This window comes from Arachis ipaensis, chromosome B8 (genome assembly GCF_059453495.1).
Source record: "Arachis ipaensis isolate K30076 ecotype BB chromosome B8, ASM5945349v1, whole genome shotgun sequence".
In the NCBI taxonomy this organism is placed as follows: Eukaryota; Viridiplantae; Streptophyta; class Magnoliopsida; order Fabales; family Fabaceae; genus Arachis; species Arachis ipaensis.
The window spans coordinates 133170132-133184967 of record NC_142443.1 but is presented as its reverse complement, the minus strand read 5'-3'; the positions used below and the strand labels follow the sequence as shown (position 1 = coordinate 133184967).

At 29.6% G+C, this 14836-nt stretch overlaps 1 long non-coding RNA gene across 1 annotated transcript; it reads right to left on the bottom strand.

The window, feature by feature from the left end:
* Positions 1-7494: 7494 nt before the first annotated feature.
* Positions 7495-12702, bottom strand: LOC107613832 (uncharacterized). The gene is made up of 5 exons (XR_015896686.1): positions 12583-12702; positions 8174-8241; positions 8034-8092; positions 7790-7926; positions 7495-7723 (listed from the first exon to the last, which is right to left on the bottom strand). It is a non-coding gene; the product is annotated as an uncharacterized LOC107613832 (long non-coding RNA).
* Positions 12703-14836: the final 2134 nt, after the last annotated feature.

The following is a 14836-nucleotide window of genomic DNA, read 5'->3' as shown; positions in this document are numbered from 1 at the left end:
CACTTGAATTATAATCATGCAATAATTATTCTCAAATGGAAAAGGCTAAATCTTTTCTTCTGCTCTTGCAATTGAAGAAATGAAAATAAAAATTATCAAGTGAATTATTAGAATTAGAAAATCTATGATACTTATGGAAGCTATTTTCGTCAGAGTTTAAATGAAAGGAACATCCAGTTGCAAACTCTTCTAACATTTGTCTTCAAATTGTGAGTTAATTAAGATAAAGAACATCACTTTTATCACAACATATACACTTGTTTTTCAATTGGTGTAATAACTAGTCTAATTTATATAAATCATACTGAATAGATCTCTACTTTCTACATTAAAAGAGAAAATAAAATAAAAAAATATATTTTACTCTCACCAATTACACACATAAGAATTAATTGATTTACACGTGCATAACAGAATCAAATAAGTATATATAAGTCTACTACATTCTTCCCATGTTTCAAAACTAAAACCAAGCATCATTGATTCCTTAAACATTCAGAATGGTCCTACGTGAAATGAATATTACACAGAAAATTGGAAATGTGCAAGAACATGCAAGTTTTTAAGAGAGAAAACTATTACCTTAATTCTTAAATAAATAAATAAAACCTCTATTCAAGTTTTGTAAATATAAAGATTATGTTGTAGCTAATTTTATATAACTTCTATGAAGTTAAATGGAGAGTTAATTAAATTTTTAATGATGATAAAAATACAATAACAATACAATAACTAAAATAAAATAGGAATAAAGATCAAATAACTAAAGTAGGCAAAACATGAAGTGAATCAGCATAATCAATTCTAATAAAGACAGTTCTAAGTAAATAATAATGGCGTAAAGACTATTTCTAAGAATGGATAAGCAGTAAGATTATTTTCCATTCCTCATAAAGGTAGTCTTGCAACTTTAAAGCATTTGTATGAGAAGAATGACACAAAAGTCATGTCAACTTGCATAACACACAACAGAGTATTTTTAACAAATACCAATTGGAGATATAAGCATTTATATAAGCTTTTAAAATGAAATAGATGAAAAATTTCACAAAAACTCACCTGAGCATAGCTTCCTTGGGATTGAGGCATGATGAACACCATTCAAAAACAGTCAAACAAATCATTTCATCCAAGCCATAGCCATTAGTTTATTAACTAAATAAGTTCTAAAGAGCATGATAATTTTTAATAATAACAACATATAGTAACTTACAAAAGGAATTTGGATATAGTCGAATAATAGAAAGATAGTTACATATCATTGCCAAATCTCATAAATTGGTTTGAAATATTAATAGACACTTCAAATTTAACTGACCACACGTTAATAAAATAGGGTTACCTCTTAATTCCAATGAACTAACACAAAAAAAATGTTTCCAAATGAAGTAACCAAATGATGAAATTGACACAAAACCAATTCATAATCATTGTTAGCCAAGAAATTAGGAAGAGTTCAATCCAATAAACACCCATCCCATCAAAAGTTGTATACAATTAAATCTTAAGAAGGGTCAACTTTAGAGGTGTACATATATATTTATATATAAAATTCACAACAATAATGCTTATCATACAAATGAAAGGTTAGTAAGTTAAAACACACAATTTTAATTAGAAGGTTAAAAAAGGGCAAAAATCTAAATCAGACTGAATTCCTTTCGGTGCAAAAAAATCAGAAAAAGAAAAATATTCATGATACTTATAAAATTAATATAGACCTCATATATTAATAATAATTTTCAATATTTACCCCTACAGAAACAAAAAAGAAAAAGAAATAAATCATTCAATCAAAAAATAAAGAAATAAACAAAAGACAGTAAGGCCTACAAAAAATAACAAAAACATATATGTACCATTACAGAGTTTAAGAGTCATGAAATGACACATCAATTCTATGTTTGATAACTATAGAAGCATTGCTATGGGGAGAAAAGGCAAAACTGACATTTTAAACTCAACTTCTATCCAACTCCAATTCTTGGCATAAGGCAGCAAGCCTAAGATAGAAAAGGCAATCCTACCATGGCAGCAAAATCTATCTAACTCGGTTCTTGCTAGACCGGATCGATGCTCAAGTCTGAAAATATATTAAAGTGGTATCGCCAACGAAGAAAAAGAAAAAAATGTTAACAATTGAGGCTTCTTACCTAGCAAACAAACTAAAATTCATTTCTAGGCTGTTTATCACCTTTGCTGAGCAAGAAAAGCCACTAAAACATTTGATATATATTGCCAGAGGCAAGCTCCTGATTCAGATTACAGACTGTATGCTTCTGATGAGGTGCAACTATTCTTTCCTGCGAATAGAAAGATCATGAAAATCAAATCCATAGACTGACTATTCTGAACTAATATTGCATATCAAACTTCTTACACATTAGACAGTGAAATATTACCAATACCTTGAAGATCTCAAATGAACAGAAATCAGAACTATCACAACTATATGTACAATAGCATTAGAAAGAAGAAAGAGAACATATTACTGATGGATAATAGCATAATAGGATTTTAAGTGTTTATGATATCATAATCCAAATTTATAAAAAAAATTATATATGAGAGAGCAAGATTTATCTAATACATTATCAAATAAACAAATTAATATGAGAGAAAGAAATTAGAAAAATCAGAGTTCAAGAGTATTTAAAACAAACTCTAATACAACATTCATTTTTGAGGATCCACTGTGAAAAAGAAATAAATTATATGTAAATAAAAATTGAAAACTTTATCAAAACTCTAAAAATATGAAACTCAAGAACCAATTAAAACTAAAGCTTTTATAATAATAATAAAAATAAAAACTGAGACCTTTGCTTTTGATAGCAATTTCATGGTCTTTGAAAGTCCTTTTTTTACCATTGGCAGAACAAGTGTACTTAAAATGGCCACTTTTCATTTCTTCTCAAAACTCATAGTGAATCAAAAATTGCTTTGAAAATCCAAATGCTGCTAATAGTAGTAAAAGCTTATACCAAAGAGAAATTGGGTAGAAATAAAAAATAAAATTTAAGAGAAATACAAAAGTGTAAGGAAAGAACAAAAATAAATAAATAAATAAATAAATAAAAGTGAGGCAAAGTATGATGTAAAAATCCTAAAGTATCGTATCACAATAAAAAAAGAAATTACACCAAGATATTAAGAAAAAAATTTTTAATCCTATCTAAAAGAGATAATTTTCTCATAATAGTGTTTATTTAACTCATTTTGTGCACTCTAATGAACTTTCTTATTCTCAAATTAATTCTGAATTTTTCATTTAACGAAAGAAAAATATCAGAAAAAGAAACATTGAAATTCAACTAATTGAACTTCAAGTTCTTGAAAAATTAAAAATCATCAGATACATATAGAAAAGATGTAGTACTTTTGACACTACTCATTCTCTTCAACTAATTGAACTTCAAGTTTCTGGAAAATTCTAGAATTAAGGCTATTCTGAGAATTAAAATTAAAATCTAACTAAACAAATATTAAAACAAATTTTATAAGAAAATAACACAATGAGCTAGAAAGAGGTAAGATGACCGTAACTCAACCAAGAGGTACTTGCTCTATTTATAAATACATCTCAATTGAAAATTTTGAATTTTGAGATAGATAGTTTATTTTGTTTGGGAGGGAAAAGAAAAGAAACAATCTCTAGAAATTTGAAATTGCACATTTAGCGCACATATCCATGAATACAATATAAGAAATATACATATAATAAGTAGGTAATTGATAGTAATAAGTGAATATTAATAGGATCTAATATATTTAATTAATTTTTAGACCCACAAAAAGTAACAAAAATATATTCACAGCAATTAAAAAAACTTTCAGACTATATATTACAAAATAATAGATTTAAGCCCCAATACTGTAAAGACCAAAAGATAACATAACTCTAAAGAGAAAAAGATAGCCTCCTTGATTTTATTTTGAAAACTGTTAATGCTGAAAAGAACTCTAAAGTCTTGAAAACTGTTTTCATGGCCATTGAAATTTACAATTTAGCTTCCATATTTTAGCTTTAAAATATGGATAAATGTCGGTATAAATATGCAGTTCAGTTGACTATACAAAAAAATATAAATTAGAAAAAGGAATAGCCTAAAACTTATAATCAAACAAATAAAGAAGTGCTTATATAATAAATACCATGTCCTCTATTTAGATTTGAGATTAGATTATAGATGTATAGTTCTACTTTCGATTTGTCTCTTTCTGCTTTCAATACTTTAGTTGCCTTTAATTTTTTCATTACCACATCAGTCTTTCTTTTAATTTAGAGTTCTCTCATGTAGTGATCTAATCTTTCTATCGTAACTAAAAGAAAAAGAACTGCACCTGAAAATTATATTGCCAATGAAACATAAGCCCTTTGAAATTCAGAACATTAAGTGTTCATTTTCAGCATAATTATGATAGTAATGTCCTTGTGATGCCTATTATGGAGCAACATTTTAGTAGAATTGTTATCCCAAATACTATAATCACTTACCTTCTTTGCTTCATTCCGAAGAAAAAGAAAAATTCTTTTAGTTAAACTATTAATTTTATAATGAAAAATAATTAGATTCAATTATGAAAAAAAAAAACAAACTCCACATCAAAAATAGAATATAATAATAAACAAATTTCTCATTAGTCTTGGTCACTTTCTAACTTTCCATCATCACTAATAGTTTGGAAGTCAAGATTGAAACATGATTTATAATATTATAGGGTAAAATATATTTTTTGTCCCCGAAGTTGGGCAAAGTTTTAAAAATATCCCTAAGTTTTATTTTGTTTCAATATTGTCACAGAAGATTTCGATTTGCATCAAATATACCCTCAGGGGCTAAATTTTTAAAAAATTTAAGACCAATATAACAATAATGCATGAAAATTATGCTTGATTTGCTTGTGTTGAGGGGTTGTTTTTATGAAATTGTTGTTGAATCAATCTTAAATTTTTTGAAAAATTAGCCGATTAGGGTATATTTGATGCAAATAAAAAATTTTTGGAACAAAATTGAAACAAAATAAAACTTAGAGATATTTTTGAAACTTTTGTCAAACTTTAAGGACAAAAAATATACTTTACCCAATATTATATATTTGAGAATGTTATGTATTTGAAAAAGAGTATGTAGCTAGATTGCCAAAAATAAAAGAAATTTAATTAAATAAAAAACTAATAGAATAACAAAGTCTAATACAATAATGAAATATATGAATATATTCACACGAATATGAATATCAAAGTCAAATAGAATAACAAATTAATGTTGTCTTTTTATGTAATCTTTTATTGAAATGGCTCAAATTGCCAATAAAATTCACAAACATAAAGAAAATAATAAAAAGTCTGATAGATAGAAAGTATCTAGAGAATGATAAGAATAACAGAAATATATAGTTACTTTATTTAAATTAGTATGCTTCTGACTTTACACTATAGAATTTTCTTTTGTAAATGACGATCATGGGAAAGACTTCACTAAATCTCCCAATCATATATATGTACAATGAAAAAAACTTCACATTATATAATTCTTGTTGTTGTTTTTTATTCTTTCTTATTTATAGAGCCTTCTTCTTATATTTGTATATGAGTTTCGAAATCAGTATGGTAAAATTTATGATGATTCTAAAAGAATCAAACATGTTTTAACAATCAAATATCCTTAAAATCTACTAAAAATATATTCATAATTAAACTGAAATTTTTTTCCTCCCAAAGCACTCTACATTATATTAATTCAGGCACAACGAAAAAAGTTTAAATTATTCATGAGTAAACTCCAAATTATTCTTACGTCATAATAATTACAAAAATGAACCAAGGGTGCTGGCAATCGACATATACTCTTTTTTAATTTTCAATCATATTTAAAATTTAAAATAATAATGAATCCCAGTAAAATCATTTTCCAAAACGAAATAGGTAAAGCGAAAAAAGCAATAATTTTAATGTTTTAAAAAAAAAAGGTGATATGAGTAATATAATTATGCAGGTGACTTAACAACAGTAAACATAGTTAATCAGAATCACAATCAAAATATAAGAAAAAACCCTTAATGCAACTACAAAGATAAAATTCGATTTACATGTAATATTTAACTTAAACTATGGAATCAAATATTTGAACTAATGCTTAGTGGCCCTATTTGATTCTTGATTTGGAACAATAAAGAAGAGCTTCATTACATGTACTTGACCCTCTGACAAAAGTTCTTTGACGTATGAATAATAGGCCTCCGAACGGTAGCTTGTATCTTGCATCAATACACAAAACAATTTATATCAAATTTGACATCACTGATCAAGAGAAGAAAATGTATAATTTGCACACATTAAATGAAATAACAGTCAAGAAAAAATATGTCTCCTCTAACTATAAAATAGAAGATAAACTACAAAGAGTCAAACATTAAATACATATGAATTTATAATACCTCTAACAATGAATAATTTTATTATCCAAAACAACAAATTTATTTGTAAAATCACACAAGTAATACCTTTTTCTTTATATAAAATTATTAAAATTAATGTAAAAAACATAAATATATTTTTGGCTTTCTATTTTATTAGTGTTTTATATATATTTAGTTAAAACTTAAAACCTATTACTTATGTAAATTTCCTATTAAGTGTACAAAGGTAAATGCCATTTAAAAAAATATCAAATTTATTTATACCATAATGTCATTCACGAAATATTTAAAATTCTAAAAATTGGTTTTATAGTTAAATTCAAAATACATTGAATAAAAGACAAAATTAAGTTCACTATTTATGTAATTAGATAAAATTCTTGTCTTAAATTTTGACATATACATGTAAAGTATAAAATTAGAACACATGAATTTTTTATTAATACATGAACAATTTTTGTAAATAAACAATGATTTGTATTTGATATCAGGTATGACAATTTTGATTTTATTCTATTGTAAACATCAAAATGAAAAATCAAATAATAAAAAATGAATGTGTGACATAAAAGAAAATTTATCATATGTATGACCATTTTGAATTCTCACTGTAATTCTTTCAGAACATTAAGCTAAAAGTAGTAAATTAAATAAATTTAGAGACAAAGATACTATATTGATTTCATTAGTTTCAAAAGAATCCTAAAAATAATAGCATAATACTAAATTATATTAATTAAGCCAATATCATACACTAACTAATGATAACAATTTAAAATGAAAAAATGACTAAACAAACTAAAAATCTATATTTTAAGTTATTTCCTTTATCTAACTAACGTAAAAGCAAAAGCATTGCGAAACCTTGCTTCCGTAATAACCAAATACATTCCATTTTCTCTTCTTGCGCTTAACAAAAAGAATACAGTCTTAAAAAAAATCAAACTCATTTAGTTAATATGATATTTTCGACACCTATTTTTCAGTTCAGCGTTAGAGTTGTTTGTGATGGATAAGTGTTACAGAAAAACATAAATGTCATAAAAAAATCCAAGTAATATTGCAAACATATTCAGCCTTAATTCATTAATAATCTTTAATCATAAAAATTTTCATGAAGTGTTTCACACAACATCTTTAATGAAAAATAAAAGAGAAGAACAACATAACATGGGATTTCACTTGTTTTCTTTATATGTTGTGATACTTGTTGTCAAGCTTGGTTAATTAAGCGTGCTTGCCATGGCCATGTATGAACTTTGCAGCTTCCTCTGTGTGTACATGAGTTTCATTGTCCAACCTGTTAATAGTGGCTTATGCTTGTCAAGAATAGATATTTGAGAGATTATAATTTGATTTCACTTACGAATTGCGAACAACTTTGCTCAATGTTGAGGCTGATGAGAATGTTTTGCCATCCATATATCTATTTTCTCCCTTAATCCTTTGTCTCATTCTCAGGTATATCTCTTCTGCATTCAGCTCTAATGAAAAATCTGAAGCCTGTTATGTTCCAAGAGCAAAAGAATAATTAAGATATGATGAGGTCCATTTTCTACTGACATAACATACAAAACAATATCTTATTATGATAAAGTAAAAATCTTTACCATGACCCATCCCCAGATATCAGCATAGGATGGCATATGAGCTGTGTAAGTCGCAACATCTGCAAAAGTCGTCAACTGCTTAATTTGGGAACTATTAAATCAAAATAGCATTACATAAAGAAGGGTAAAAGATTACTTACACTTAAAAACCTATCTCAATGTGTTGTAGATAGAAGAGAAGACCTCAGTGTGGCTGAATATTCCAGCACTGAACAATGTATAAATGTCACTTTAATTTTGCTTCCTCTAATAAATGTTTGATTCATGTTATGGACATTGGTCTTATATTACCTGTGTCACAAATATACCACCCTCCTTCGTAAGAAGAGATTGAAGACAACTTAAGATGGTGTTTTGTGTAAATTTCGGTTAATTAATGGCTAATTAACCTATAAATTAAAATATATTCTAGAAAGTGAGAAATGAAATTTTTATGGTTTAATGTGGTAGAGAAATTTAAAACAAGAATTTCAACACTAATTTTAGAGAAATCGGCCCAAAATTGGGACGAACAGACTAAACCGGGCCAACCAGACCTAAGTTGGGCCCAAGGGCCCAGCCAAACCCTCATTCATTAATGAGAAAGCTCAGCTCTCTCTTCCCTCTAAAACACACACACGCTGGAAATTAAAGAAAGGGGGAGGGGGAAGATTGAAACCCTTGCTACTATTCACTTCAAACTTCCATGGATCATAATTTTTGATCCGGAGCTCCGATTGACACATCGTTTGCGGTCACACAACCGCGGCGTCGAGCTCTACAAAACCCATACAAGCAATCTTGAGGTAAGCCACGTTTTCTTCTTTGAAATTTCAGCCTTGAGTTTTGAGTTTCTTGGGTAATAATGTTGAGATTTTGAGCTCCTTTGTGTTATAGATTCAAATTAGCTTGAGGGGAAGACTTATTCTTGCTCCATTGATCCTTGGGTAAGGTGAGATTTTCAACCCTAAGCTTAAGACTTGAGATTTTGCGATTTGGTGATTGACTTATTGTGTTTTTATGTGATATTGTGGCTTAGGCATATTATATGTGTGTTTTGGAGCTTGATTGGTGATTTTGGAAAGTTTGGAAAGGAGCCTTGTGTGGGAAATCTGTTGGTGAGGCTTTGGAAACCTTGAATTTGAGAGTGTTCCGAGTGGAACGAGAATCGGTCAAGGTATGGTTTCGGTTTCCTGTAGCTAAAATGTAATGTGATTGTGAAAACGTAGGCTAGTGGCCTTAGAATAAGATTTGGAAATATTGTTGTGATTAATGGATGATGTGAATTGTATTATTATGTATGTATTTTGGTGGATTGTGAAATATTGATGTAATTGTTTGGATGATTTGAATTGAGTGGAAAATATGACTAATGGTGATAATGGTTGGTAAAGTATGTGATGTTGTATGTAGGGGTGGCAAAGCGGGCCGGCCCGCCCCAACCGCCCTGCCCCGCCTAGGCCCGCCCCACCAACTAAAATTGGTTCAAAATGCTAGCATGCCCTGCTTTATGGCGGATTGGCGGGTTGGCGGGCTAGTCCGCGTCTTTTTTTTTTTTTGAAAAATAAAATTCATTAAAATTAACCAAAAAATAAAAATTAAAAAATCAAATACAGGTAAAAAATAGTCAAATTATAATATAATTTTTTTACTTTTTTTTTAATTTTTAACTTCAATAAAATTGTTCAAAATAATCATCTTTATTTTAAAAAATAAGTCATATAATTTGAAAATATATACGAAATTGTAAAATAAAATAAATAAAGTTAATAACTAAAAGAAAAATAAAAACAAAAAATGAAAAAAAAAGTGTTTAAAAATTCTATAATAGTAATCACTTTTATTTAATAAAAAAAAAGAAAAATAAAAATCTTCGACCCGGCGGACCGGCCCGCCCACCCCGCCAAAATCCGCCAATTTGGCAATGCGGGTTTGGCGGGCTGCAAATCCTAACCCGACCCACCTTTTTTAGCGGATTCAGCGAATCGGCCCGACGGGCTCGACCAGTTTTGCCAGCCCTAGTTGTATGGATATATGAATTGATGTGTTTAATCGATGAAAATGGTTGAAGCTCTTGTTGATGAGCATGTTTTTGGAGTATGATATTGATATGTGAAAATATATGGTGATTGATGAATTGATTGTTGTTTTGGAAATTGAGAGAGGAAAGAATGAATATTGAATTGAGTTATGGAATGTTGATTATGATATGAGATTTGGCTAAATTTTGAATGCACTTGGTGGGTTGATGATTAAAAAGGGGTTTGGAAATGATTGATGTTGGAATAGTTGAATTTTGGGTTGATTTTGTATGGATTGGTACATGTATGTGTTGAAAATGGGGAGTTTACGAGTTTTGGTAAACATGGAATTTTGATGAACTTCAACGGATCATATCTTGAGCTATTGTTTTCGGAATTTGATGATTTTTATATCAAAGGAAAGATATTTTCATAAGCTTTAAAATGGTTTAAAATCTGAATTTCGTGGAAGGAGATATGATCATTGGAAGTTTGGGTTAAAAATTTGAACTCTGCAACTTCTGCAGAATTTGTGATTTCTGGTTTGTGTGCGCACGCACACTCCGCGAGAATTTGGTCCTGTGCGCACGCACAGCCTCGTGCGTACGCACACACGCGGAGACAGGACTACTGGTGACAGCGCTAGCACGCCCTGTGCGCACACACAACCAACGAAGTATTTTGAGCTGTGCGTACGCACACGTTGGGAATGGCACTGGTGGTGGCGCTAGCACACGTTGTGTGCGCGCTCCACCCTGAACATTTTGCTTTCTGTGCGTACGCACACTTTTAAACACACACATCCCTGTGCGTACGCACGCGACCCAGTTCTTTTCTAAAACTTTTGTTTTCAAGCTCTTCACATTCCCAACAAGCTCGTAACCTTCCGAGATGTTATTTCACACTTATAAACCCCCAATCTCGTTCCCTAAATCTTAAATCAATGTAAAATACCTAGTGAATGAGAGTAAGCTAGGGAAGAGGGTAGCTTGTGAATGAAGAAAGGAGATGTTATGATGAGTAGGATAAATGATGATGATATGAGTTGTTGAAGGGGGATTGCGGAGTGCTGTATATGATAAGAGCCGAATGGCTAAGTGTGAAATGAGCCGAATGGCGGTGTGTGATGATTATGGCTGATTGCGGGTTATGATTTGTAAGCCGTTTGGCTGAGGATAAATGCATGTGTAATCCATGAATGAATATCATAAATGAACAATGAATGGAAAGGGTTGGATGTGAGTATGTTTGTATGCTCTCTCTGGTTGTAAGGGTGACAGGGCACATATACCCTCTAATGATATTAAGGCGCAACAGACTCTGTGCCCGGGTTAGCTACCGGACACGTCGGGTTGGCTTGATAACCGACAGATGAGACTCATCAGCCACTAGGACAGGTATGCATCATATGCATTCTATGTAATTTGTTTGGATTGCCTAATTGACTGCATCATTACTTGCTACTTGCTTAATTGTCGTATATGCTTCCTACTTGTGCATTTCTTTGCTTGATATACTTGTGCTTGCATTTACATTACTGTTAGCGGTTGGGAGGTTTGCAGAATTTGGAAAGGGAATATTTAGTTAGAATTGCAGATCCTTGAGCTAGTTGCCTACTTTTACATTTCTCATGGTCTAATTATATTTATATGCTTTAATTATGGCTTGGAAGTTCTAAGATTGCCTTCGGCTTTTTCAGGACATTACATGTTAGATATTTGCGCACTATTACCATGCTGAGAACCTCCGCTTCTCAACTACGCGAATTTTGTGATTTTCAGATGCAGGACGTGAGGCTCCTCGCTGAGACATGCTGGAGACTTCCTTTCCGCAGACACCCTTAGTATCTTGGGATTTCATTTTGATTACATATACTGGTTTAGACACTTAAATTCTCCACTGTTCATATGTATTTTGTATTGACTCCTCTCAGAGGTTATTTTGGAGAAACAGGTTTTGTATTTTTTCTGTTGGGTTCTCTTGGGGACTTCCTCACTATATATGTATATATGCCAATATGCTCGGACCAGTTATCTTCACCAGCCGAATCTCGAGTCTTGATATATGTATTTTGTCACTCTTTTGTATGTTCCTTTGTGTTAGCTTACTCCTTATACGTTCATTTACATTATCGATCGGAGTGTTGCGCTATTCGATTTATCGGTTTGTTTTACCCATTTTTCTTCAAAGGCTCCTTGTTATAAACATTTTTGCAATACTATACGTACTAGATTTTCTTTTTAGAAGTTGTAATACCTCACCACCTCTATTTTATGACTTAAGCATAAAACTCTGTCTGGTAGGGTATTACATTTTGCTCTTAATAGGTACATCTTTTTAACTACTCTTCTTCCAAATTCTTAATTAGGCAACCCAAATGTATCATATTTGCTATTTAGAGAAATATAAGACCAATGTCCATAACATGTATTATATTTCTTGACAACATGTTCTATCAGGGAACAAAAGATACTAATTTGGAACTATTAGGCAGCTCATTAGTCAAATGCTTTGTAACTAAAGATCGTGCAATATCTTAAGATTTATACCTGGTTACTCTTTCTGTTACCATGCATCATTATTTTTTTCCCCATTCTGGTTCTTCCCAGTATGCAGGATTATATATTGTCAAGCAATACTCTTATTCTTTTTTTTTTTGTATTTGTTTGTAAATAGCTGAAACAGGTTTTTTACGCACTATTTTCCTACCATAAGTCTTGTTGCATGTAGAAGTGATCGCAAAAGGTCGAGATTATATTGTTTTTATTTTCTATTAACGATTTCTTGTTATATATGTTAAAAAGATACTTAATTGAGTTGATTTAGGCGTTTCTTTGGCACAAGAGAGCATTGGAGAAATGATAAAGAATCAAAAATTATGTTCCGCACATACAAAGGACGGGTACATATTTAGATTAATATATAATTTGAGGCTTTTTTTTTTAATAACTATGTGATCAACAGATAAATCATATATAACTGAATTAATAAAATTTGTAATAAAAAATTAAATGTATGTGATAAATCTCTTTTTGTTTTTAGGATGATGTGTTAGTTCCAGATATAATAATTGCTAAATATGGTACCGAGCTGAAACATGAAATTGTCCTAATTGATCTCTGTGACAATTGTATCAAGCTTAAATTAAAATATCAAAAAAAAAATTTAGATACATTCGGATGAGATAAACAAGTTATTTGCTTTCTATAAGTTTAAAAGTTTGGTCAAGATCGGTTTAATGTATGTCACAAGTGACATATTTTTTGTGGCTCCTGGGGATAGGCGAAATAATCCGTTCTATATGGATTTTTATGCATTTCACTGTGTTAAAGATATTATTGGTATATCTTTATTAAAAGTAAAAGAGAACGGTTTAATGTATGTCACAAGTGACATATTTTTTGTGGCTCCTGGGGATAGGCGAAATAATCCGTTCTATATGGATTTTTATGCATTTCACTGTGTTAAAGATATTATTGGTATATCTTTATTAAAAGTAAAAGAGAAATGGATTGGATGATGTTGCATATGATATAGAAGATAATGGGATCCATGGGAATATGAAAAGTTTTTTTATTCTTAATTATTGTTAGTTTTATACATCTTATATTTCAATTACTGTATTTATTAACATATTTTTTTTTGAAAATATATCTATAATTCATTGTGTAATATAATGTTATTAGTTGCTTTTACTATTGTCTATCTGTTTTTTTATTATTTTTTAATTTGTTCATTTTTTTGTTGTTAATTATACTTTCTGCTGTGCAAAGAATTGGGAAGAACAATTCCAATGAAACTACTGTCAAGAAGAGATCAATAACAAAAAAAGAAAATATGTTAATTTTTTCTGGTTTAATATTAGATTGGTGTTACATTTGTTTTTGATTTTGTCACTCTTGATATAATCTAATTGGTTGATAAGTTTTGTCACATTTAAAGTGTATTGATGTCAAGAATCAATTTTCATTTCACAACATTCTGTATAACCTTATTACATTTTTCATTGTTATCAAGTTTAGTTTTCTTATATTTTCCCTATAAATTAACATTGAAATACATAGATATGTTGTTGGACATCACAGTAAGAGGTTGACTAAGTATGATGTGAAAGTTGATCGACTTGTATAATTATTGTTTAATACTTATTGATTACTTTATTTTTTATGGACTATTTCTAACTTTTTCTTTTTTACACAGTATATTCCCTATGAGTTTGCTAGGTTGCTACTTAACCGTCGAGAATTGGAAGTTTATTGTTAAGGACTCAGACATTACTAAAACCTTTGCAATGCATGTCTTGAAAAGTAAAGGCAGGAAACGAGATTACAAAATTGGTCCTAAATGAAAAAATCTTGTGAAAATGTATAAACTTAGAATTGGATATTTATGTGTATTTAGGAGGGTCTCGAAAGAAGATCATCTAATTCAAGTTTCTGTGATTAGAAAGTAATTATTCAACTGCTTGGAGACTTTTTTGTGTTAGGTTTGGAATATGTATTCTATTTTGGACTCTACGTGCTTCATGATCTAAAATTCAAAATATGTATAGGATGTGAACTTCTTGGTTAACCTATGTATTTTTTTATATCAGATGTGAACAATTACTATAAGCAAATATCTACTATTTGGTTATCTTTTTTTTTTGTGTGTTAACAATCAAATTAATATACTTATTTTTTTAATTATAATGTTAATTAACATCCTGTTATATCTTATGAATTTACTTTGATATGGTGTTACCTTTTTTTATTATCTAGATATTAATATAAGTTATGGTGTGTTTTAAGTTTGATAATTTTT